Consider the following 27965-nt stretch of genomic DNA (forward strand, 5'->3'; position numbering starts at 1 on the left):
TGATGGCTGACAATGCCCCGATGATGTGACCACTTTGTTGTTGTTGTTGTTGAAGGTTTTTCTTACTTATTAGAGAAAGAGCATGAGTGAGAGAGAGAGGGTGCATGTGCACAGGGGCCAGGGGAGGGGCTGCAGGAGGAAGGAGCAGCAGACTCCGTGCTGAGCTGGGATCCCAATTCAGGGCTCAGTCTCCGGACCCTGGGATCATGACTTAAGCCAAAGGCAGATGCTTAACCAGCTGAGCCACTCAGGCGCCCCTGGACCACTTTCTACTCTTGCCCTTTCCCAGTTTGTCTCGGGGCCCTCTGTCCTCTGTCACCCAGTGCCAGTCACACTGGTCTTCTTTCTGTTCCTCAGACCAAAAGCCAGCCTGCCATGGCTTTGGGGTCTTGGCACAACCTTTCCTTCTGCCCGGGGTACTCTTGCTCCAAGCCCTTTGCATAGCTGCCTCTCCTCCTCCTTCAAGGTTAAGGGATCGCTCCAAATATCATTCCTCAGAGAAGATGTCATGCCTGCCCCAGTAAGGTTGCCCTCTTCATGGCCCTCAAGTCACACTCTTATCTTCACATTTCACCACCTTCTTGACACTCATTGGTGTCTAAGGCAGAGCCCTGGAAAGAGGCCATGGTAACTGGTGACTGAATAGAAGGCAGCGTTTAGGGAACTGTGGTGGGAGCTCTTGTCAGACCCTGGTGCCTAAGGCAGGTTGGGGTGGGGAGCCTGTGTGGGAGGGGCCGGAACAGAGTCAGGCTGTAAGCTGTCCCAGCTTCCACACTGTCCAGGGAGTGGGGGAGGCTGAGATGCACCCAGACCGTCCGAGGGACTGCGGGATGTCATTGCTGGAGCAGCAGAAAAAGAATGTCCCATGCTACCTGGTGGCTAGGAGGGGATATCGGTGAGCACACATGAGCTGCCCCTACCCCCGCCCCCCACGAGGACTTTCATAACTCCCTTAGAGGGGCTTTTGATGGTAGTTGGAGCTTCCCCAACTGTGTGGGGGTAGAGCCAGAGAAACTGTTCTTGGTACTAGGAAGGGGAGAAAATTGTGGCTGAAATTACATCCCTTCTTGTTTAAGGGAGCTGGATTTGGTTAACTGGACTAAGGCAGCAAGAGCTGTAGAGAATGCTGATTGCACTCAGTTCTCCACGGTGGGGAAAGGCCGACCTCACAGGACATTCCTGTGGGCCTGTTATACAGGGTCATCCTTGCCAGTGAGGGACTTTTGGTCTTATCGGTCTTCTGGCTGCGTCAGTCCAGGAACATTTGGGGTGGGGAGGTGTTGGGTATGTGCTGTGCTGTGGGGAGGAATCTATTCCAGCCAAGTAGGAGCTGGATGCTTTGAGCTAGACAGCCTTTTAGGAGAAACTACTTCTCCTATCCTCGTGTTTCTATGAGGAAATTTTACCCCACTTTCCAGGTGGTGAAAAGTACTAGGAAATAATGCATTTCCTCCCTTTTGTTCACTGAATCTTCCCCCAAGGGAGGAAGAAGGCATAATCTGATTAGCCGAACCAGGAGAAGGAATTGAGTATGTATGCTCACCTTTCCTTTCTCATTTTACGATGGCCCGTCTGTAGGATAGAAGCTATCTCCCAGAGCCCCATGTACAGCTGCTCCGGTTGTGCACTGCAAAACTCCATGGGGTCTCATTTGTATAAAAGGAGCAAATGGCACCCCCTAGTTGAGCAGGGTACCCTGCATTCTCTTCCAATTCCAGTCCTCAATGGTCAGGTCCCAGAGGCAGATCTGGAAGTCCATTTTTCACTGTCCCAGTATAGGACTCTGTGGTAGACAGGATACTGACTTCACACTCCCAGAGATATACACATCCCAATTCCAGAAGCTCTGAATATATTACCTTACATGGCAAACGGAACTTTGCAGATATGATTAAGCTAAGGATTTTGAGACAAGAAGCTCACCCTGGATTCTCTGGGCAGGTCCAGTGGAATTGTGGCATCCATATAAGAGGGAAAGTGATGTGATAAGGAAAGACAGAGATGAGAACGCGTGATGCTGCTAGCTGCGAGACGGTGGAAGGGTCCAGGGGCCAAGGAATGAAGATTCTCCCCTGGAGCTTCCAGAAGGGATGCAGCCCTGTGGCACCCTGCTTTTAGCCTAGTGAAATAAATATGTGTTGAGTTTCCGACAACCAGGACTATAATACAGATGTGTTGCTTTAAGCCACTACAGTTTGGTACTTTATGACAGCAGTGACAGGAAACAAATATAGACTCAGTTGGTATTAGGCTGTGATTCCCCTCCTTGCTGCCAGGGTCCCTGGCTCTTCCCCCGCAGGTGTGCTCCAAGCTCTAGAGCTCTGTTGTCCCAAACAGTAACCAGTAGCCATATGTGGCACTGAGAATTGAAATCAGGCACAAATTTAAAATTTACTTCCTCAGTTGTGCTAGCCACCCTTCAACTGCTCAATAGCCACAGGTGGCTTGTAGTTTCCTCATGGGCACAGCAGATATTCTCTTCATCACCAAAAGTTCTACTGGATGGCACTGGCATGAGCTTTGGGAAAGGTGATGGAAAACAGTTCGCCAGGGGTATCAGCCGTGTTGTCCATTCAGGAAACCCACTAATAGAGCTGCTGGTCTACCTCCCACCGGACTCCGGCATCTGTATCTCTAGGTGTATTTAGCCCCGGGGGCAGCGGGGCCCAGGTGAGATTGATCCTGTTAAGTCCCACGGCAACCAGCAAGGACAGTGGTGTAGTAGAATGAAGCCTGACCCCTCATTCCCTTCCCCAGGCGGCCCAATTCTCTCCTCTAGACTTCTAAGTATCTTGATAGCCTCAAGGTCAGTTTTGTGTTGAGGCTAACCTCTCTGCACCACATAAATCCAGACCCAACGTCCAGCTCCTTCCTTGATTTCAGTGCAATCTCCCCACGCCAGGTGTTTGAGAGGCAGTCTAAAGCAGTGGTTAAGGGAGCAGACACTGATGTCAGACTGGCCTGGCTTTGGGAACTTACCTGACTTCTCTGCGCCATAGCTTCCTCATCCAGAAAATTGGGATTATGAGTCATCGTGCGGGGCTGAATGGGTTAATTTGTGGAAATTTTTAAGAGTTGCTGGCACCTAGTAAGCCCATAAAAGGGCGTAGCTAATATTCATAGGTATTTTGGGCTTTACTGACAATATCAGGTTCACAGAGAGAAAGGAGATTGTATGCCCTGCTGTAAATAATTCAAACACGCAATTGTCCATTCCTCGTCTTTAGCATCTGCTTAGCTGCTGCCGCTGCTGGTTCTGATTAGCCCTCACTGACCGTAGTACCTGTCTCCTGGTCTTTGCCTCTTCTTTTCTTCCTTTTCTTTGGCTGAAGTGGGGGTTCTGACAGGATGTAGCAGGGTAGAGAGTTTTATAATACAAGTCTCTGGCTGCTATTTTACAAGGAGGGTTTTTTTTTTTCAGTCCAAATTTATTACAGTTCATGTTTTATGCCAGGAGCGTTTGAGGCTAAAATCACTGTTATCTATTTCAGAGGAAGTGGGAGATGGGTGCTTCCAGACACAGTCTGTGAGCAATCGGCTGCGGCTGTGAGTCAGGAATTCCTGGTGCCCTTTCTGCAGGGTCTAGCCTGGGGGCTGTGCTGAGCTGGCTTAAGGTTGATTCCGGGGTGTTGTCTAAGCCCAGTGCCAGCATCATTCTGAGAGAGAAAACAAAAGGACCTTGAGTGCGGAACATGGGGGAACTCTGAGTCAAAAAGATCCAGGTCCTCCCCTGGAACCCCCCCCACCCTCGGTGACCTTGAGTAAGTTAGTTCACCTCTCTGGGCCTCTGTTTCCTTACATGCAAATCAGTAACAATAGTTACATTATGAGGCTGCTGCTGTGGATCCTCTTGCTGGTGTATTTAAAAGGCAACAGTGCATTTAAAAAGCCTGGTATAGAGTAGGTGCTCAATAAACAGTGGTTATAATTTCTCTTATTCAGTGCTCATAACATTATTATGAGGTGATGCTGTTGCCTGATTTTGACTGAGCCAATTGCCACAGGTGACAAAGCTCAGCTACATGAGAGCCAGGACAACAGCCTGCCTGATTCCAAATGTTAGGATTTTCTTTGTCTCTTACCTATGACACGAAGGAAACTCATGAATCCCTTCTTTTTGTAAAAACTCAACAATTCAGAAGCTTAAAGGCTAGAAAGTGAAGTTCATCCCTCACCCACTGACCCCATCGTCCTCCTCAGAGATAACCACCACAAGCAGTTCATTACAGATGGGTTTAGTTCGTTTCCCATGAAGTCTTATAATAAGTTGCACGTGCATTTTTTTCAACACGAATGGGATCCATCTGTCTATGTGGCCAGTTCTGGACCCTTAGCTCCGTGTCTTGGAAATTTTTACCAAGGCTCCATGTCCAGCTTTGCATCTTTTTTGGTAACCACTATTTAAGATTCCATAGAATGGCTGTATAGTAAATGGTATAATCACATTTATTAATGATTTTTCTGTTGAAAGCACTTTGGATTGTTGGTAGCATTTCACATTTGAACTTTCACTTGGGGTCCATTTGATAAAACTTTCAATACTGATTGAGCATTGAACATCTGTCAGTGCTCTGCAGCTCTGAATTTTGCATCTTGCTTAGGAAGACCTCCTCGTCTCAAGCTTGTAAGAATGTTCTCGCAGGTTCTCTCCTACTCTACTAAAACCTCATCATCGTGCTAGAAGTGGGGCCCGAAGTATTATTCAAAATGTGGGCTCAGTGTTATTGCGCTGAAGGGGAGAACTTATTGGAAACGTTATCTGAATTCATTTGCTATAGGACATACTCTGCAGTTTGGGTTTTTTTTTTAATTTTTTTAAAGTTTTATTTTAAATTCCAGTTAGTGAACATACAGTTTCAGGTGTACAAAATAGTGATTCAACACCTCGATATGTCACGCGGTGCTCATCACAAGTGCCTTCCTGAATCCCATCACCTGTTTCACCCATCCCTCCCCCAGCCACCTCCTCTCTGGGGACCATCAGTTCATTCTCTACAGTTAAGAGAAGGTTTCTTGGTTTGGGTTTTTATGTTGAAGCTTCATACATCTGGGATCTATTGTTTTGAATGATGTTGAGCAGGATCTAATTTTATTTTTCCCCTTGTGAACTGAAGGGTTGTGTCAGTGCCACATATTGGATGGTTTTTCCTTTCGTCTTTCTGATTTAAACTGTCACCTTTATCATTACAATTTGTCCCTCTATGTGAGTCTGTCTCTGGAATCTCCTATTCCATTAATATATTTATAGGCTCAATCATATTCATCCATCTATTTTGCTCTATTTCTCTGTAGTTGAGCCAATACTACATTGGCAAAGAATGCATATTCAAATAATACAATAAATATTTTTGAATGCTAATAGAGTGAATTACAATAATAGATGTCTTCATGATTCTTGTATTTCTGAGGTTAGAATGCTGAGTCTGATCCATTAATATTCATTAGGAATTTATGATCTATTTTGGTGAATATGGACTATGGTTTTTTATTTGTGTGCTCTCCTTGTTTAGCTTTTGGCACAAGTGAATCCATAGTCTTTCCTACCTCCTCTCGGTTGCATTTCCACATATGTTAGTGACAGATTTTATTCTGGCTGTCACGACAGATCTGCATCTTTGCAGCATCAGTGAGAGGTTGTAAGTAAGAAAAACTCAGATCTTCATCCTGGATGAAATCACTGGAATCTGGGGGGGGGGGGCGGTGTGTGTGTGTCAGAAAGGCATTTATAGGCTCAGTGACTCTGCTCAATGGAAGAACACTGGCATTGGTTTTATGAACTTGACTAAAAAATATGCCAGGGTTCTAAACTCTAGCAGAGGTGTCTTTCTGTTAAATGTTTTCATGGATGTTTGCATGTGTGCTTGTGATGAGCCTCTATGCATGAGCGTATGGCGTATTATGTAGTATATGCCTGCCAACATGTGAGCGAGGCTATGCCCACATGTAGATGCATATGTGTAAGAATGTGTGTGTTGAAGAAATTTTTGCCTCTATCCAGGCTGGTTAGGCAGGATGCCACAGGATTGCTTAAGTCTTTCTTCATGGGTTTTGTGGGTAGATGGACCGGTAGGCCAAGATGAGGTTCAGCTGGGAGAAGCTGAGGAAGGGAAAGTGAGGCATGGGACTGACAGCATGGCTTTGAGAAAGCGATGTGATCTCACTTAACCTGCCCTGTTCCCCGCTCCTGTCCTCAAACTTGGTGGGAGCTGACGTCTGTGAAAGCCCCTCACAGGTCACAAGGGAAGGAAATGCCATCAAGCTCTGGATTCTTGTTTCCCAGATGTGCTGTCTGTCCCCAGCAAGGCTGGACGGTGACGTGGTAGCCCAGAAGCAAGTCTGTTTTGTATGTACTGGGCTGTCAAACAAACACGTGGGAATGTGCTTTCCCCCAGAAGCTGGTGGCCTGGTCACATGTCACAGGGCTTGGATGATCTTCAGATGCAAGCTGACTTCACTTCTCTGTGTCCTGTGGCTGGAGATGCTGGATCCTTCTCTCCTCCACTCCCCATGGCACACAGACAAGCCAAGGCAGACAAACTGCATCTCTCTCTAGAGCAAACACTGGACATGTGGTGCCTGCTTTGGAAGCCATCTGTGGGTGACAGGAGAACTTCAGCTGCTCCCTCTTGCTGACCCTTCTCGGCTGGCAGACTCTACAAACTTTCCCTTCGACAACTGGATTTGCAGGTTTACAGTTGCCTGGATCAGGCTTCAGCAGAGGGGCCTCCACTCTGCTTCCCCACTTTAGCTGCTGTGGTGTGGGCAGCAGGCCTTGCATAGGTCTATGGGTGTGATGCCACCTGCACCACTTGTCAGCTGAGGACTGGGAAGCTGGAAGATGAGGCTGCAAGGGAGTCTCACCACTGTTGACTATGCAGTAAGGAGAGAAATTTGCCACCCCATAGTGACCCCCTGACCAAATCGTGCCAAAACTTCCCAGTCAGGTTGGGTATCATGGGAAATGTATTAAGACTCTTTTTGATAGAAGTGACAGAAACAACAACAACCACCACAAACCAAACCAACCAAGTCAATTTACCTCAAAAGGAACACAAAACTTGTTGGCTTATGATTGGGAAGTCCATGTAGGTTTTAGGCATAGCTGGATCCAGGCCTCAGCATCTTCAGAGATAACTCTATTTTTTTATCTCTTTGCTCTTTTCCCTCCCTCTCTGCATTGTTTTTATTTTCTCCCCCTAAGATAGGTTAACTCTGTATAATGGACAAAGGTGACCACTAAAAACCATGACTTCACATCCCCTCAAGAACTCCTGTAACAGGAAGCGATCTTCCTAGATTGTTTTAGCTGAAAAGTCTCAGTGAAGACTAGCCCACATGGCAACGGGTCATGTGCCCACCTCTCACACAGTCACTGTGACTGGAGAGGTAAAGTGTTTTGATTGGTCATCCCGGAGCAGAAGTGGGAGATTGGCAGTCCCCGGAGAGCACCTGGACCAGGGAGGAGTGTATCTACAACTGGAAGAGATCCTCAACAATCAAGATTTGTGTTCAAATCTTGAAATTAGAACAAATGGTGGCCCAGTTTAGGGAAGACAGGTGCCTTCACTTAAGTTGCTTTCTGAGCCTTGGTGGATGACATTTGCCTTTACTCTGCAGCCACTCAGAGTAGAAGAGAGAGATGAGATTATCGTACTGCTGGCGTTCAGTGTGCTGATTTCTCCCTCCACCTCACATTTCCAAGGATCCTTGCAAGAAGGCCATCACCTCTTATATATAGTTATATATGCTTGTCTATTTCCTTCTTGCGACTCTGAGAATGAAATCTGGGAGGACCTGCCTAAAGTGTCCCTGCATGGTACTTTCCTTCTGGTCTGATCACATATGCACAGAGAAAGTGCCGTGTTGGCTGCAAGTGTTTGAGAGGACATACAGGGTCTCCTGGCCAGTAATTGTATCTATGGAGAGGACTGATGTGGAAGTGTATTAGTTTGCTCAGGCCGTCGGAACAAAATACCACAGATTGAGTGGCTTAACAACAGACATTTATTTTCTTACAGTTCTGAAGACTGAAGTCTTAGATCAAAGTCTGGCAGGAGCTGCTTCTGATGAGGGCCCTCTTCCAGATATTTTCCTTACCTCAATTTTCTGTAAGGCACTCAATGTCAAAGGCAGTTAAATAAGGTATGTAAGGTCACAGAGCTCCAAGAGGCAGAGCCAGAACCAGAACCCAAATCTGTTGAATTTAATCTTAGCCATGATGCTTCCAGACACTGACCACCTGCCTGGTGAGGGTCTGAACTGCAGTTCTCCTGAATGTCCAGTTCCCTGGACATTCTTCAATGGGCTTCGATGTCTGCCTATTTCACAAAGTACCTAGTTTTTAAATACACAGTTCCTACGGATCACAGAGAGAACTACAAACTGGGGAATCAAAAGCCCATAGTGTGTTGGTTTTGGAAAGAGTCTGATGTGCCCTGAGACACTCACCTGGAATATAGTCTGCTCATCATGCTCTTCCTGACAGCCCGTCTCTGAAGTTAGATAGCACCAGTGTTCATGGTTTGATGGAATGACATCAGGAAGCAAAACATGAAAAACTCAAGAGTTCATGGTCTTAGATCCCTCTTGCGATGGGCTTACCGTGAAGCTAATGAAGTTTTGGAGCCCCCCACTTGCCTAGGAGTGGGTCCAGAGTCATATTTATGTGGCCTTATGTTTTTACATATTCAAACTGTAACAGGCTAAGACTGCTAATTCTTCCCCACTCCATTTTTCCCCCACCAACCTTCTCTTTGGGTTGGTTGGTGTTGGGGTTACCACTGTTTCACGTAAGATGGTACTGGATGGTCCAAGGTATTTTATATGCACAGTTTTGTCTTATTTTTCTTGAAAAGGGCTCCCGAATTGTCTAAGCCTCAGCCCACCATAACTGATATGGCTCCTTCCCTGTCATTATTGGCTCCATGACTCAGGCTCCCCTTCCCAAGTAGCCAAGCACCCATGGGCAACCAGTAGGCTGGAGATCATAATGCCTCTGTCTTCATGTCACCCCAGGATGCCTTTCAGCTCTAAGTACAGAGTCAACAGCCAGCAGGCCCAGAGTAACAGCCTGACCTAGGAGCCTCTCAGGAACCAGCCTATTATTCATTAACAAGCCTGGTTATTTTATGGGCCAATTAGCTTGGGAGGCCGCAGAAGGGAAATTCCAACCCTGTGCAAGCCTGCATCTCCCCCTCCTCATCTCCCCTCTCCCCACTGTAGTTTGGGTCTCTGCCACTGTTTAAATTTAAGCTGATTTGCTATCCCAGCATCTGCAGTTTGATTATTTGACTATTGCCTGGCTCTTGGTCAAACCACCAGGGAGCCCACTAGCCAGTGATTAAATCTGAGCCTTGATTATAATGGTTTTATTTTAGTAGGGCCTCTGTTTATGGGCCCACTGGTATTAGAGTGCAGTGTTATTGTAATGAGGTAGTAGCCTCATAGAAATAATCAGGTGAAGCAAGTGGCTGAGAAACACTAGACAAATGGAGTCGATTATTTGGGCAATCCATCTCTACTTGGTCTTTCATTTTGTTGTGTAGGAAAAGAAGAGAGGGGCCTGGCTATTACCAAACATATACTGTGGTCAGGCATGATCTAGGCACCTGTCCATGATATACATTTTATTTTGAAATGATCCAATAATGTAGCATTATGAATGTACCTATATTTCCAGAGGAAGCGCAAAGAAGTTTCAAAAATTGTGCTTAGCCACACAGTTAGCAAGTGCAGGAGACACACACAGAGCAGTCTGACTTCAAGGGCTATGCTTTCACTTTAAGCTGACTGATGTGGATATACTTGTAAGACACTCCTAGCTCCTACTGAGTCTTTGTTTTTGTTTGGTTTTAGCCTATCGATGGTCTCAGTATTAGAGAAAGGCTCTGTGGTGGATGCTGCTTGGTGTGGAAGCCACGAGAAGAATTCAGATGAGGTGATCTGTAGGAAGAACCACCAACATTGTTTTGGAGGCAACTTTAAGTTACCATTTTGTTTCTTTATGTCTTTGTGAGCATAGTGCGACTGGAGATGGACAGGTGTGCTACTCCAGGGGCAGGGGCCCATTCCAGCAGTGCCTCTAACTTTTGTGTGTCCTTAGGCAAGTCCCTGTCTCTCCACCTCTCTGATCCCTGCCTACTTTTCCAGCATTAGCACCCACCATTCTCCATCTTGCTTTGGTTGCTTCAGCTTCACGGAATGCAAGTAGCTTATTTGGTAAAATCTGATCCCAGGAAATGCTGAGAAGGGAGACGCAACAGGAGACCAAGATGGGGAGAAAGGCAATAGGGTGATCATTATGTACAATCCTTTGTGGGCACCTGGAGCTTCATCCTGCAAGGGAATGGCCAGAGCCAGAGTGGAACACACATTTCAGTTATCCCACCCAAAGGCAGAGTGAGCTTCTGTGACTTGGGAAAAGCACCTAAAGAGTTGCAAGTTTGGGCAGTAGGAAGACTGGCTGGTGTATGTTGTCCAGTGCCAAGAGGATACTCTGATACAGGGAGAAAAATAAACCTTGATTTGTTTAAGCCACTGGAGCAGGGTCTTCTGCTATTTGCACCTGAAGAGATTCCCAAGATGAGCCCTTGTATAAGGGCATCTGGCTTTCTTGCAGTCCCATGAACACGTCACTGTTTTTCTTGCCTTAGGTAGGGACTCCCTGCCCCCTATACTACTGTCTCTGCCCGTGTGCTTTTTCCTCTCTCCTCCCTCATGGCCTCTCTTCATCCTTTCAATGCAGTGCAGTTTCCAAGAGGGACAGCATATGACCAACCCACCAAAAGTGATTTCTTTGAACCCAGGTCTGCCCAAAACCAGACAAAGCTCAAGACCAAGATTTTTTTTTTTCTTTTCTTATAACAAGACCCAACAAGGAGGAAATCACCCTGTCAAAGGCACTTACTCTCAATATCCATACTGAGTGATAACTAACAGTTCGCTCTCTAGTCCTGGGCCAGGGACCACACTCTGAGTAGCACCACTTCATACAGTTCCGGCCACTGTGTGCCCATCGAAGGGTACTCCAGTTAGCAGTTGCCATGTACAAATGCCACTCCAGAAACTTGTTGGCTTTTTTAAAAAATTAATTTTTACTTTTTAAATTTTTTAAAAAAAGATTTTATTTATTTATTCATGAATAAATAAATAAAGAGAGAGGCAGAGACACAGGCAGGGGGAAAAGCAGCCTCCATGCAGGGAGCCTGATGCAGGACTCGATCCTGGGACTCCAGGACCACGCCCTGAGCCAAAGGCAGATCCTCAACCAGTGAGCCACCCAGATGTCCCACTTATTGGTTTTAAATCACAATTATTTTGGGGTGCCTGAGTAGCCCAGTCAGCTAAACATCTGACTTTGGCTCAGATCAAGATCTCAGGGTCCTGGGATTGAGTCCTGTGTCTGGCTCCTTGCTCAGCTGGGAGCCTGCTTCTCCCTCTCCCTCTGCCACTCCCCCTGCTTGTGCTCTCTCTCTCTCAAATAAATACATACACACATACAATACAAAAAAAAAAAAATCCCGCCATGATTATTTTATCATCTCTCATCATTTCTTTGGGTCAGAAATTTGGGAAAGGTGTAGCTATCAATTCTTGTTTGAGGTTTCTCATGTGATTGTAGCCAAGTGGTGGCTGGCATTGAAGAATGGAGTGGCTGAGGCCACTGAGGGCCTATCAAGTGTCTCTCTTCCTTTGTGTAGCCCCAGAACCATCCCCTATAGCCTCTCTGTGTGGACTGATTTGGATTTCTCCCCAGCACAGCAGTTTCAGGGTGGCTGGCTGCTGACATGGAGACACAGATGGAGACGGAAGGCCTCAAGAGTGAGTGTCATGGTGGGTAAAGGGGTATTTGAGTCACCTTTAGGAACTAGCCTCAGAAGTCATGTAGTGTGACTTCTACATACTCTCTTAATTAAAACAGTCACAAAAATACACCTATATTCAAGTAAAAGGGAATAAGACCCTACCTCTTATGGAATAGTGGCAAGATTCTAAAAGAACATGTGACATGGGAGATGGTGTTGCAATTATCTTTGGAATATGCAATTTACCTCCCTAGGGTGGCATATATGGGGTTAGGATGAAGGAGGACAGCAGAAAGTCTTGTTAGTAAGTTGGTATGGGTGACAAATGCAGTGGGGTATCATCTAGGCAGGGAGAGAGAAGAGGAGGAGCTGATTTGTGTTATGTAGAAGGAAGAGATTGCTAGGACACGGTGACCAGGAGATGAGGAATGAAGGAAAGAGTGCAGCAAGGATGTGCCAAAGATTTCAGGCTCTGGTGTTTGGGCAGATGGTGGGGCATTTGTTGACCTGGAAAACATGGGAGAAAGAGCAGGAAGCAGGAAGGAATGGGGCTGTTAATGAGCTTGGCTTTTGCCAGGCCACGCTGGTTTCATATTGACTAGTCGATTCAAATTCTTCCAAGTGGAAGACTGAACAACAGTGTGGAGATCGGAGGAGACCATATTCCAGGTCTTAGAATCTCTGCATTGGGATGTGTCAGGTACCCAGACAAAGACTGGGTGGCAGGAGGGCGTGATTATTCGGCCAATCCATGCAGCTGGGGAAGGAGGCTGTGGAGTGCAGCACAGCCCAGTATTGGCCAAACTTGCCTGTTAGAAATACCCAGGGAGCCTGTTAAAAATGAAAGTTCCCAGGCCGCATCCCAAACTTAGTGAATCAGAATTGTCCCGGGAAGGACCTGGGAACCCCTATTTTTAACAAATGCCCTAGATGATTCATGATGAGACGAGTTTGACCCGCACTGAGGAGGTGATGACAGGGCTCTCTGTCATGTAAAACTGGAACATCGTTCACAAACTCAACAGGTAAACGGTACCCTTTGCACTGTGTCGAGCTGTCACCTGGATTTAGAGCTCAGGTTCTGGAGACCAACATCTGAGTGTTGGTTTGGGCTCCACTGTCTCCTGTGTGATCATGGGAATGGGAAAGCCTCTCAGTGTCCATGTCTCATGTCTAAACTGAGGATAATGATTATATATGTATATTATATATGTGTATATTATATATGTATAATGATTACACATGTGCATTCCCATACCGATCTCTGACACATGGGTGTTCAGTTTAATTCTGACACCAACTGCCTGGAGTTAGCATCAGATCCATTACTTGAAGGGCAAGGTTCCCAAAGTTGCCCTTACTCAGATGCCAGCTGCAAGTGGGGTCCCCAGGCTACTCACACTTCTGTCTGACTTGGTTATGAACTTGGGGATTCCCATGACCTGCCCCTTCCCCGGTTGATAATTCACTGGAAGGACCTACAGAACTCAGGAAGGTGCTATATTTATGATTACCATTTCATTATAAAAGATACAAATGAACAGCTGGTAAAGTTGTACATAGGGCAAAAACTACAAGGGTTCCAAGCGTGGAAGTTTCTGTCTCCAGGTGACAATGATATGCGTTTAGGTTGGAGAATCACTGTCCCAAGGCTCCATGTGAAATCGGGCTGTCCGAGCTGTGGGGGAATGCTAGAGACACGGATTTGGCAAACACCTTTGGCTTCCCACCCAGCAGCCCCATTCTTCCTTACTCACTGCCAGGACAACAATTTGGTTTTGCATGTTGGTGGCTGTGCTATTTCTGAGAGGCTGAGCCCTTACCCAGCCCTGGGATGAGTTGTGATCAGTGAGCAACAACTAAGGGGCTCTCCTTCCACTGGCCACCCGGTTTTGGCTCTGGCCAGGTGACCTGATGCTGGCAGGGCGGCAGGAGGGGAAGCGCACAGGGAGTCTGTGAGTATCCATGCCAGTGGGTTAAAGAGCTAAGGAAGAAGTAGTCCCTTTTCTACCTCTAGTGCTGTTTTGTTTTGCTTCGAGAAAGTATGGGTGTTCATTTTTATGAGTGAAAAGCATTATTTTTCCTCCCCACTCTCCACCCAACTCCCTCTGATCTAACTAATATGTGGTGTGGGATTTCTCCAGTCCTGGGCAGGATACGTTGGCCCCCTCTTGTACGGGTCCCCCAGCACCCTGTACCTCTCCTTGTGCAACAGCCTCCAAGCTCTGGTTAGCAGTGGCCACTTCTCCCCAGTGAAGCTCTGTGAGGGGGGCAGGCTTGCCCCCTGCCCCCTGGGTGCCTGGTCTGTGGGCAGTGCATAGTAGGTGCTCCCTGAATGAATGCTTATCCACTGAGCAACCTGCGGCCTCCTCTCCAGTCCTGGTTATCGGCTCACTCTGTGGTGCTGTTTTTAAGTGGCCTATAGGACAAAAGGGCATGGATGATGAAAGCGGGGATAGAAAAAGGGGTTGAGGAATTTTGTGCAAATGAACCACATTCAGGAACAGCAAATTCACCACATTCTTTAGAAGCCTGTGAAAATCTGGCAGACAAAAAAGGGTTTTGTGAGTGGGTGTCAAATGATGAGTGTAACCATGGACATTTTTTTAGGAGTGGGGGAAGGGGTGAAAAATCACTCTGTCCTCTTGGACAACAGAGAATGATGTCTTCTAATTTAAAAATGTCTCTCTTTTTAAGGGTCCAGTGGCTTCAGAGTATTTTTTTTCTCTTGGAAAAACAAATACACTATGTTAACATCAACAAGGAAGGCTTCTCTGGAATGAAGCTGTATCTGTAGGTGACACTGCAGAGAAATTCTGCTCTAGACTTTGTAGCTCGGGGCAATCACTGGCAGTGAGAAGATTGATTCCTCGTGTTTCTTTTCTCAAAACGGTTTATTTTTAAAGACTATTATTTACTTATTTAGAGAGCATGTGGGGGAGGGCAGACTCTAAGCCTGGGGCCCTATGCCGGGCTCCGTCTCATGACCCTGAGATCATAACCTGAGCTGAAAACAGGAGTTGGTTGCTTAACTGACTGAGCCACCCAGATGCCCCTCCTAAAACATTTTTATTTTGAAGTAATTCCAGATCTAGAGAAAAGTTGCAAGAATAGCACAGATTCCCTAATATTCTTTCCCTAGATTCTCTAAATGTTGCCATTTTGCTACATTTATTTTCTCTCTAAGATATATATATATATATATATATATATATATATATATATATATATATATTTTTTTTTTTTTCTTTCTGAACTGCTTGAGAGGAAGTTGTGGGTATGATGTCCTTTTATCTCAAAATAACTTAATGTGTATTTTCTCAAGTAACAAGGACATTCTCTTACAATAATCAAAATCAGGTGATTTCCACTAATATAATACTATAACTAACCTGCAGACCTTATTCAGATTTTGCCAATTGACTTAATAATGTCCCAGTAGCAGAACCCCCTCACATTTTTCTGGTTCTGGGTCCAATCCAGGATTGTGTGTTAAACTTAATCATTATGTCTCTATAATTTCATTCAATATGGAGTAAACTTCAGGCTTTGTCTTTCATGACCTTGACATTTTTCAAGAGTATGGGCCAGTTATTTATTTTTTTTTTGGAATGACCCTCAATTTGGGTTGTGTGATGTTTCCTTATAATAAGATACAGGTTTGCATTTTGGGCAGGAATATCCCAGGTACAATGCAGTATCATAAAGACTAATTTGAAAAAGGTGATTGGTTTCAAAGAGTTTGGTGTTTGAGAAAGATCAACAGCATCCCAGTCCTTAGAATCACTTGCTAGAGATGGTGTGATCTTGAGAGAGGCATTTTGCCCTCTGAGCCTTAGTCTCTGACCTGTGAAATGGGAAGAGTGGTAGCAGCTTACATTTACTGAGAACTTACGATGGCTAGAGGTTGTTCCAAATGTCTTATACTCATTTAATTTTCAGGACAACCCTATACCAGAGATATTTTTATTTTTATTTTTATTCTCCTTTTACAGATAAAAATGAAGCACAGAGAGGTAAACAACTTGTCCACAGTCACACAGCTGGTATGTGGTGGTGATGGGTTTCCAACCAGGTTCCTCTGTCTCTAGAGGCTACCTGTTTAATTCCCATTGCCATACGGATTCCTTGAAGTGATACTTCAGAAGATTGCTTATGAGACTAAAGAAACACATGCAGGGCAAGATCATTGTTCATATCTTCCTTTATTCAATGTGTTTTTCATTTTATAAAGGACTTGGGTCAAGATGTTCCAACTTGGTGACACTGATGTGATCAAGGATCTAAGACTAACCCCAGTCCAGCTGACGTTTACGAGGCCCCTGGGCCTCATGAAGCAATGAAATCAACCTTGGGCCCTTGGGCTGTGTTAAGGGATGAGGGAGAGAAGGGCAACTCAGCATCTGCACTTGGCTTTGGCTCTTGGACACTCACAGATGGTTGATGCTTAGTGGAGGCTGAGCCTGTGGAACGAAGCCTTGTGAGGAAACCACCGATGCCATTTTTGTTGGGTTTTGGAAGGCTTTCAAGTTGCCTTATCTCCATGGCATATTCCTCGGGCCATCATAAAGTGTGTTCACATTTCCCAAGTGCTGGCTGGCTGGGAGAATGTAGGGAAAAGCAGGCAGATCAGATCCTTCCCGGCAGGACCACTGATGCTTTGGGATTCAAATGTGTAATGTCAGAGAAGGGTGGAAGAGATGTTTCGTTTTGTTTTTTTATAAAATCTTTTTTTTTTTTAGATTTTTAAATTTATTTATTCATGAGAGACACAAAAAGAGAAAGAGAAAGAGGCAGAGAGAGAGAGGCAGAGGGTAGAAGCAGGCTCCATGCAGGGAGCCTGACGTGGGACTTGATCTGGGGACTCCAGGATCATGCCCTGGGCTGAAGGCAGTGCTAAACTGCTGAGCCACCCGGGCTGCTTGGAAGAGATGTTTTGAAGTGATCTGAATCCATCAAATTTTTGAAGGGATGACCACATGTAGTCATCTTTTTTCTTGCATGGATGAGAGGGGTAGGAAATGAATTTTTTATTATCTGTGTGTAGGACAGGGTAATTAACTGAGCTCCATGGGTACATTTCAGGAATTCTAGGAACTTCTCGAGTTATGTATAGAATTGACTATATTGCAGTTGAATTTTGAGTGAACACGTATGTGTTCACGTGTATTTCCTAGAGAGAGAGTCCCAATTTTTTTTATCAAATTTTCAATGTGTTTTGTTATTTAAAACAGAAAAAAAAATCCTTGGTGGCCAGAAAGAGGATATGAAAGAGAAAGGGGGAGAGAAGGAGAGAGAGAGAAAGAGAATATTATTTCACAATAGTTATACAAGAAGTTGCTAGGAAACCATTCACTGACTTTGTGAATTATAAACATTTTCTTCTTAACCAAAATAAATAGATCTCATATCATTTCAATCATGAGAACACGGCTGCTTGTGTGTTGGGAAGGAGTGGGGCTGTTGTGTGTGTGTGTGTGTGTGTGTGTGTGTGTGTGTATGTGTGTGTAGGGAGGGGTAGGACTGATGGAGAAGGGGAGGGAGGATGGGTGGAGTGGGGCTCTCTGAGAGTGCAGAGAATAGGAATGCGGGCTTTTTCCCATCTTCCTTCTAAGAAGGAGCAGAGACCTTCCTGCAGCCAGCCTTCAGTGGGTGCCCCGAGAGAATGATCCTTGCTGACAATGATGATGGCTATAGGTGACAGACCTGTCCTTTTGTACCCAATGGATGTGTGGGAGTTTCTGCTTGCCTTCAAATTTGCAAATCTCACAAATGATTCATATCCCCGAAAGGAAAAACAAAAGTGAAGTAGGCCACTCTCCTACCCAGCCTCTGTTTCTCCCATGGAGCTCTTCTAACCTCTGGGGCCTCATTCTGGGTGTGGCCGTGGCCTGTCCCATGTGGCTTATAGGATCGAGTGATTAGACCTCTCAGATTTTTAGGGCATTCAGATTTGAAATACTTGTTTTATATTCTACAGATTTTTGTTACCTCTGAAATAATAATATGCTTGAAATCTCTCTCTAATTATCAGAGCTGAGGACCAGTTACTTTTAACCCCTGAATCCATAGGGACTTTTAAAAAAAGATTTATTTATTTATTTGAAAGAAATAGAGACAGAGAGAGAGAGACAGAGAGAGAGAGAGAGCAGGAGTAGGGGAGGGAGCGGGAGAAGCAGACTCCCACTGGGCAGGGAGCCCTGATGCAGGGCTCAATCCCATGACCCTGAGATCAGGACTTGAGCTGAAGGCAGATGCTTAACCAACTGAGCCACCCAGGTGCCCCCATGAGGATTCTTTTTTTATCTTTTCATCTTCTGCCTCCCTTCACCACTTATATCCTAGGGTTTTTTTCGACTTTAAACTGGAGTTAGAGAGCCAGCTTCTTGTCATCACTACTAATATTTTATCATATATTTTTTGTGAAGCCATATAATTCTTATTTTTATTATAGTTTTGGGCTTTCAATTTAAATATATACACTGATTATTCATAAATACCATACTATATTCACACCCAACCCTTTATTCTATGCCCTCCTTGCCCTGCTGTCCATGCGGTTCCCAGGTCCACCCCCACCCTCTTTGCCTGCCCTGTCCTTACACTAAATGCGCTACGCAATCTAAAACCAATCACTTGATGATATCTCTAGTGATTCTCCCCTCCCTCCCCTCCATTATCAATCTTGCTCTTTTGCTAGATCAAACCCACAAACATGCATGTGTGTTCTCTCTTCCATCTTAAAAACAAATGAACTACTGATGACTCTACTTTCCCAAAGCCTTTCTATTCTGTGTTTCCCTTTGCAGGAAAATTCTTTCAAAAGAGTTGTCTATACCTTGTCTTTATCTCCTCTTCTCCCACTTTCTCTTAAACCCGCTCTGATCTGCCTTAGTGTTCCACTAAAAGTACTGTGGGCAGGGTCCACGATGCCTAACCTGACACTGTATCCAAGGCTCACTTCTTAGCCTTTGTCTTACTTGTCCTATCAACTGCATGTTACACAGCTGATCACTTTCTCCTCCTTAATTTGCTTCCACCCTTGGCTTCTAGAGTACCACTGTCTCTCTGGCTGCTCCTTCTCTGTTACCTCTGTGTTCCCTTTTCTGCTACTGGAGAGCCCTAAGAATCGGACTTGGTCTTCTTTTCAGTTGCACTCATTCCCCTGATACTTCCATCCAGCTTCATGGTTTTAAATGCCACTCATATGCTGAAAACTCTGATTGAAATTTCCATCTGAGACATCTCACCCAAACTCTGCACTCACACATCCAACTGTATACCCAACATCTCCCCTTGTATGTTTGATGGATTTCTCAAACTCAACATTTTTGACTCCTAAACTTGCTCCCTCAAAGCCTTCCCAAACTTAGGCAGTTGATAGCAATTCCATCCTTCTGGTTGCTCAGGCCACAAATGGTGTTATCATCGTTGATCCTCTGTCACATCCTAAGGCAATCCCTCAGGAAATCCCACTGACTTTCCCTTCAAAATAGGCCCAGAATAAGTTCATCTCCCATCTTTCACTGTGGTCTAAACCACTGCCTTCCCTGAGCTGGATTACTGTGATAGCCCCCTATGCTGTTTCCCTGCTCCCATCCTGGACCCCCATGGTCTAGCCTCAATACAGCACCCCAAGTGACTCCTTTATATAGACTCAGTTATGTACCCCCTTACCTCCTAAAATTCCAAAGTCCTACAGAGAAAGAGTCAAAGGCTTTTCAAAGTGTCTTTTTGGTGACGTCCTTTTTCACCCCCTGTCCTCATCTCCTCCCACCCTCCTCTTGCCCATTCCACCTAAACCACCCTGGAATTCATGTGGTTCCTGAAATGGCCAGGTACACCCCCAGTGGAGGCCTTTTGCACCGGCTGTTCCTCTGCCTGGCACACTTCCCCGCATTTCCACGGTTCCTTTGAATCTTTCCTCAAATGCTGCCTCCACAGGCAGACCTGCCTTAAGCACTCTGGCAAAAGCTGTAGCCGGCCCCACCCCTACCGTCCCACAACTCAGCACTTCTGATTACCTTGCTCTACTTTTTCTCAATTTTCCCACTGCATGTATCACTTCCAGAAGATATGTGATTTACAATTTTCCCTTATCTTTTGCTCACCCTGTTAAAGATGTTTTTACCTTTTGGAGCATCTCTTTGGGCATTTGAATAGGAGGTGTGGAGGAGGCATACCTATAAGGTCACAACTTGCTGTTGTGTGAACCCAGACGTTACTCCACGAATCCACAGCTCATCCTTGTTTAATTTTCTCTGTATTCCAATATTTGTTTGATTGGCACACAAGACATTTTATGATGTGCTTTCTCCCATGCCACCTCCAACCTTGCGCTTTTCACAAAATCTACTGTCCCATTGAACTGCTTGCAATTACCCTTAATTTCTGCTTTTTCTTGGCTACTGATTCTTTAAGGCTTAGCTTAAACATTATTTCCTTTCTGGAAGCCTTTTCTGATCATTTCAGTCAACATTTAAATCATTATTTTTTCAACAAATATTTATTGAGTGCCTACTAGGTACCATGGAGATAAAGTGGAAAGTGGAACATATATGGTCCCTGCTCGTGGTGTGGTGTTGGGAATAGGAATGGATACGTCATCATATTTGTTACGTGGGGAGTGGGGTAGAGGGGAATTCTTCCCCACTTCTGGTTGTTCTTTCCATGGAGACTCCAGCCTTTCAAAGTTTTGAAATTGCGTATTTTGGATTGGTAACTGTGAATGAGAGTCTCAACCTTTACTTCCCTCTTTCTCTGGTACATAATCCACTTTTCAGGAAACACACATTCTGTTTGACTTCTCCAAAAATTGAGTTTGGCATGGCCAGGCCCCAGTGTGGGTCTAGGGGGTTGGTTGTATGCAGTGAAAATCCGATACTGCCTGCAACTGACCAGATGGGTAAACTCGTCTCATTCTAGGGCTTAGTATGAAGAAGTCTACTTATCCATAGACCTAAAGTCATATCCTCTGATAGTAGCTTGTTTCTAAAATTTATCTCTCAATTGGCTCAGAGGCAGGGAAAGGATACCACTAATCAGGCTCTCTCAAACCTTAGCAATAGTTTAGAGTAAAATTCTGAGAGGAATTAACTCCTATAGTGTCTTTTTCAAATCTCTTTTATGATATTGGTTATATCACTGTAATGATCCACTTATAGATGTCTTCTCCTCTAGAGCGTGAGTCTGGCTTGTGAAATATGTGCACTGGACAAAGGAGTCTGGCTGGAGGGACAAATAGGGGGTTAAAATTCTGGCTAGGGCTGTGCTGGTTGGTGGTTGTGCCTTTATCTGAGGTCACATCACCTCAGAAGGTGAGGTGCACTTTTCTATAATTTGCACAAAACCTTCTTGTGTTCCAGCAAAGCCATATGTCCTTGTATTTGATGAATGAATAAATGCATACTCTTTAGATGGGCAGCACTTTCACCTTACTGAAACATAATCATCCAGAAGGGAGGGATCACATCTATTTAACTTATTTTTCACCATCCCTAGTAAAATACAAGAAGCCAACATATCAGGCAAGACCCAGGCAGAATTGTGTGTGTGTGTGTGTGTGTGTGTATGTGTGTGTGTCTGTGATGGGGGTGTGTGATATCACCTTTCTCAGACCATTCCCTTAATTTCCTTCATTATTGCTATTATTATTATTATTATTATTATTATTATTACTACTACATTTAAGAGTAATAGAAAAAACAATGGATTTGAATTCAGGAGAACTAAAATCTGAACTTTAGCTTTCTTTTATCTAAATGAAAATCTTGGGGCACCTGGGTGGTTCAGACAGTTAGGCATCTGCCTTTGGTTCAGGTAATGAACCCAGTGTCCTGGGATCCAACCCCACATCAGGCTCCCTGCTCAGTGGGAAGCCTGCTTCTCCTTCTCCCTCTGCCCCTCCCTGCAGCTTGTGCATGCTCTTTCTCTCAAATAAATAAGTAAAATCTTTAAAAAATTTTAAAAAATAAACAGAGATCCTATAGATCTCAATGGGTTGTGATAAGGACAAAACAATGCAATATATGTGGAAAAATATTGCATGCCATAAATTTATACAGATGTTAAGGGGTGTTACCGTCATTCCTTGATTGCTTAAGTTATACTCAGAAGCATTTGGTAGTTCAAAAACTGTGTAAGACTCACTCTGACAATGTTGATTCTAATGATAACAACACAGCATGCTTATTTCTGGAAAACACCCAGAGGCATCTCTTTGAATTATTCATTTTCCAATAGGTTTTTATAGGTTTTGTAACATAATTTGAAAGGGCCTAAACCTACATATTAAAGGGGATTCCACTTAGCATCTGCACATATATTTACTTCTCTTTCTGTTGCTTAGTGTTTGGTTACGGGAATGTTCAGAGAGATTCTCCTTGATGAAGCCATCCTGCTTGTTAATGAAACTATGCCCCACATCACACTTTTTCTAACCAGATATACTCTCATGGAGCAGGAGCATCCTTCCAACAACCATCTACTTTCAAGCCCTTGTGAGAGTGTAGCCCTGATAATTGTGTGGAAAAAGGCAGAAAACCAGGGCTGATAGGTGCAGTAGAGGTTAGAGAGTAGAGGGATCAACATCAAGTCTTTGTATTTCCCTATGATCGTCCTGACTGTAGTTCCCAAGTAAAACATAATATAGTACATATAGAGCTGATGAGGTGTGTAATACAACCTCAAGGGCAAGAGCAAAGTCAAAATAGGAACGCCAGAAAGTTTAAGGGGTAAGGATGTGGATACCAGGAGGGGGCTGGAGTTATTCAACTGTTAGAATTATCCAGGCCTGGGTTCAGTTCCTGGTTCTACCAGCTACTTGCCTACATTAGCCTCAGTTTCTTGTCAGTAAAATATGGCTACTGTCCTCATTCCTTGGCACTAGCAGAGGCATCAAATAAAGAATGCACTTTCAGAACAATGCCTTGAAAATAATAACTACATGGTTGCCACGATTGTAATTATTATATCAATAGTAATATCTTAACTGGTAGTTTCTAAATACTGTAAATGTAAATAAGGCAGTCATGGTGGTCAAGAGCTTGGGAAGCCAGTTGACCTGAGTTCAAACCCAGCTCTGCCCCTTACCAGCTGTGTGAACTTGGACATGTATCTCAACCTCCCCAAGCCTCAGTATCTTCCTCCATAAAATGGGAATAGAATCAGTATCTACTTCATATGCTTTCAAGAGACCTGAATTGCATAATGAAAGTAAAGAACTTGGATACTGGACACCTCATTGGACCAAGAGTCCTCAATCATTTTGTGTTCTTTCCCATGCTTTGAAGTTGTCATTGCCAGGTTAGGATAGCATGGAGGATTCTGGCTGTGGGACACTGGGGACGTCAGAAGACCGGGTGCCACCTACCCCACTGCCATGTACCTGAAGTTCTTTCTAGGATAAAGGGCTTAGGGGTTTCCTGGGACCATCATGATATCAGAACACAGTACCTCTGCCAGAAGGAGCTGACAAGCATCATGGCTAAACTTTAGGAGTCAAACAATTCAATTCTTATATTCACCCCTTATATCTGTGGGACCTTAGGCAATTACTTAATCTTTCTGAGCCTCAGCTTCCTTACCTATGAAATACAGATAAGATATCTGGCAAGGCCAGACAAGAATTGGGAAGGCCTGTTTTCCCAGGCCATTCCCTTAATTTCTTAAATTATTATTGCTCCATAGAGTTGATATGAGGATTAAATGAGATAATAACTGCAAAAATGTGCCTGGCGAGGTAAATAGAAACTATTTTTATTAGACCAGCAAAAATCATTTAATCATATATTTTGGTAACTAGTTACTGAATGTCAGATACCATGCCAAGTACTATGAGACCATTTCTGATTTATTCAATGAGTTTTTTAGTATTTTTTGTGCTAGACATTATCCTAGGTACTTATCCATCAAAGCCTTCAGAAGTCTAGATAAAACACTGCTCAAGGCTATTCAATTCTATTACTCTGTGAGGCTCCAGGTTGTGAACCAGTTTTTCTTAATTCATGCATCAAACATGATACCAAGAATTTTGTGAAACAACTGAAAATATAAAGAGGAATAAAACTCCGCCCTACCCAGCAGAGGTTTCCAGCCAGGTAAGGCCATTTTGACATTACTGTCTTATCATTTCTTTCTTTCTTTGAATATCTTCTGTGGTTTATTTCTCTTTTATTATATACTCAATGATTATAATAATTAATTAATTGAATAGACATACATTGTGCATCTACTATGTCCAGGTCATAGTAGGTTTTGCTTGGAACATAATAAAGACATACGATTTAGTCCCTAACTTGAGGAAGTTCTAATTTAATGATGGAGATAAGATACCCATGAGAAGTCAAATAATAATCACCTAATTGTGTTTTTCTGAAATGATGACTTTGAGCAAGTATCATGGTTAAGAAGCAGGGACTTTATAGGCATCTGGACCTGACTTTAAGGCCTGGCTCTGCTCTTAACTAAGTCTTGACTTTGCCAAGTCACTTAAGCTCTTTGAAAGTTCTATCAGCTTTACAATTAGGACAAGACATTATTGGTTGAGTCAATGCCTGTAAATGCTTAGCACAATCCCTGGCACAGAAAAGCTTGACTTTTAGCCATTATTATCTGAATTAATAGTATTATTCTCATACTCAGAAAACCTCACTACCTCTAGTGTGGGTGTGCATGTGTGTCTATGCCCATTGTGTGGGTACAGTTAGACATTTCACATGTCATTCATGATCCAATCTGATCAGAGAGATTCATTCAATCATTCTTCCATTGAATGAATAGTCACTGAACACCTACTATGTGTCCTGGATACTGGAACACAGCAGTGAGCAATCAACCCTAGAAGTCAAGGTCTCTGCCCTCAGGGAGCTTATCTTATAGTGATACATATAAAATACAGATAAAACGTAAACTACAGGCCATGATAAAATGAAGGAAGGGGACTGAGCATCTTCCATCTTGCTATGACACAAAGACTACTTTATCCCTGGTCATAGCTCCTCACATCTAGACGAGTAAGCGAGTGACCTCTTTGTTCAGGTCACCACTCTCTTTTCACATTTCAGCCTCTGAGTCAGCAGGACACTCCTCAGAAGACACTCCTGTCATCAGTAGGAGCATGTCTGGTCTCCCATGACTTGGAAATGGGAGGCTGGGTGATAAAAGGCCAAGCCCGAGAGAGTAGCTGGACTTTTTGCAATCACATTAGAAGGAAATAATTATGGGCGCTCACATTTGATCTGATTATTGGTCCAGATGCATGGCGTGAGTGGCTAGTGGCCAGCAGGGAACAGCTGCTTTTGCTGTGACTGGTCCCTTCAGTGAGAGCAGGAAGGAGTCTAGTTAGCCTGATTTATTGAACTATTTAACATCCAGTGGATATTCTGTATTTTACTGTTATTTATGACTTGCTGAGTCCTGGCAGTAAGCTTTGGATGAAATAAGGTGCAGGTGGAAGGCATGGCCTGGGGCCGAGGGGGTTTCCGTGTAAGGACGGGACAAAGCAAAGCTTCCTCAGCTCTCACTAAGCACATGGGCTGAGAAGGTGGTGACATCTCCAAGGTGCGAGTGTAGCTTGTCCCCCATTCCAGGGATTCCTTTCACACCTCCGACGTGCTCCCTGTCTCCTGGGCCTTCCCTCCCCCTCTTCACAGACATGTCTCCTCCTGGCAGGCGGGGCTTCGTGGTAGCAAATGACCCTCAGGTCCAACCCACCCAGATATCTCTGGGATTTGGTTTGCAGGCCGTGGCACCGCATTTTATGTTTACAAAAGTCAGGAAGAAAGAGAGAAGGGAGAGAGGAGGCCCAAGGAGGAAACAGCAGCACACACAGAGGCCACTTTACTCCCATGAAGAGGAGCAGATGTTTCCCATGTTATATTTTCCACGTCTGAGCGGCTGAGATGTGGGGGCATCATCCCTGGCTGCTCCCAGGGCTCGAGGTGGGGGGTCTGACCAGAAGCGTGAGGTGGGCCAGCCCCGCTTCCTCTGCTTCGTCACGCACAAGGCCCTGACGAGCCTGCTCGCTGTTTACACTCACAGCCAGGGAGCCGTTGGGGGAAAGAAGCTCTCTGACCACCAAACTGCCTCATATTGGATCCAGAAGCCTCCGCCTCCGCCTGGATGGCCATCCGGGTGACCCCAGCCCATCCCCTACCTGACCCCAGCTTGCCCACTCAGGGCTGCCTTTGAAACCTTTCTGTCCTCACTCTTTCTGGACCAGTGTGTCACCTCAGCCTCTGCTGCCCTGGGCTCGTCTGCCCTGCGAGTGTGCTTCGTTCCCACACAGATTCCTCCGAGCCGCCTGGGGGGCTCGGCTACAGCCCCGGAGTCCGTGTGCACCCGGAATGCCATAGACTAAACACTGAGTCACCGCTCACTTGCCGCTCTCCCCGAAGCTCTGGTTTCGGAGGGAGGACCTGAGGGCTTCACGGAGAGAAATAGTTTCCCCTTTTCTTGCTGGGTGGTTTTAAGGTGCGGCAGCGGCGAGATTGCTGAGAAAGTTGTGGGTGGGCCAAGGGCCAAGGACAATGGACGTATCACTGGGTCAGCACTTGGTGTGAGCACCAGCTCGGCCTCTCTCACCCCCACCCGGGCACCCCCACCCGGGCACCCCCAGGCTACAGCCACAAGCTGTGCCCTATAACATACCCCCACCACCCTATGCTTACGGAAGGGGAGCAGAGTGGCAATCATGTCACCGGGTCATCTCCGCAGCCCCGTAGGAAGGCCAGGGAGGGCACTCCCATTTTGCAGATGAAGAAGTGGATCTCCAAGAGGCCACTCTGTGGCTGGAGAGTGCTGGAGACCAGTCCGGGGGCCAGATCTCCCGGCCCAGTGCTCTCATCCCAGCAGGCGGTTGCAGGAAACAGCTGGCTTATGTAATGAGAAAAGACGGACTGGGAAATTCAATGTTGGATTCTTAGGGAAAAAGGAAACTGACCTCCCACAGTGAAGTGATCAAGGCGTGGCTCACAGGCCAACTGGGCATTGGTTCAGTGGCCTGTGCGGTGACCCGAGCCACAGTGCTCCATGGGTGGAGAAGAATATAGCAGAGTCCGTTGGCTTTTAGGATCTTGACTGAAGAGCTGAAACCCTGGGAATTTGCTTAGCTTGCTTATCAGGGGCTGGCTTCCCCTGAGCTACCTGGTGAACCCGAATGCTGAATGCTTAGCGTGGCTATTTGAAGATTAGGGCTAATCTGTTTATGGATGGGAGGGAGGTTTGGTCATTTCGTATCTTAGAGAGACAGTTAAAGTCACTGTTAAGGCATCTCCAAGAATAGCCCATTGGAGGAATCCACGTTGAGGTTGATGAGAAGCAAATTCTTGTCCACTCCATGCGTCAGTACCGCCCAGCAGCCCGTGCTGTCTCTGTTGTGTCTGCTCCATATGGATGGATCTATTAATGGCTAGAAGGAGGGTAGGAATGAGAAGGAAAGGAAGGTAAGAGAAGCACTTTATAATTTAACATGTCATACATCTCTGGCTCCTTTTTAGAATTCAACATCCAAAAGCTGGAGGATTCTCTTCTATCTGCTTTTCCAATTTTAGGAAAGCATCCAGTTGCCATCATAGACCTCCAGCTTACTTTTCTCCCAAAAGCCATTTCCTTGGGAGTAGATGTTAATAAAAAGACTCTGACTTAGGGAATATTCTTAAATATTTTTGACCGTGATCCATACACCCATGTAAATGTGACTGAAACAAAAGTTTTACAAAGCAGTATTTACCCTTACTTTTGCAATTAATTCTGATAGGTTCTCTCTACTATATTTTATATTACTAAAAAAAAAAAAAGGAACTGGTTGATCTACTAGTGCATGATTGGAAAAACTCTGTTATAGACATCTTTGTAAATGGTCTCATCAGCTTCTCATAAAATGGCTTCATTAGTTCATCAGTCCCAGTCCCAGTACCCTGGACCTCACAGACAAAGCCAGTTACAGTCAGCTGCTTATCCACACAGAGCAGGATGATGATGGGGAGCAAGGTTTTATATCCTCAAACAAAGTGTTACCAGAAAAATGACTTCACAATAAGTAACTATGACCTAAATGGTTGTGGTGGTGGGGGAAAATCAAGGACAAATGAGAATGACCAATTTAACTTCATTTTTCCTGCCACCTGGCCTTTTTTCATGCTGTTCCTTTCTCCTGAAACA

General features: G+C 44.9%; 1 long non-coding RNA gene across 1 annotated transcript in view; it reads left to right on the forward strand.

Moving 5' to 3' along the window:
• Positions 1-826: 826 nt before the first annotated feature.
• The window catches only part of LOC121490579, a 78665-nt gene continuing 51526 nt past the window's right edge, over positions 827-27965 (forward strand). Inside the window, exon 1 of the long non-coding RNA XR_005987719.1 lies at positions 827-895. This is a non-coding gene — a long non-coding RNA (uncharacterized LOC121490579). The remainder of the gene's footprint in view (positions 896-27965) is intronic.

Source organism: Vulpes lagopus, chromosome 5 (genome assembly GCF_018345385.1).
Source record: "Vulpes lagopus strain Blue_001 chromosome 5, ASM1834538v1, whole genome shotgun sequence".
Taxonomy (NCBI): Eukaryota; Metazoa; Chordata; class Mammalia; order Carnivora; family Canidae; genus Vulpes; species Vulpes lagopus.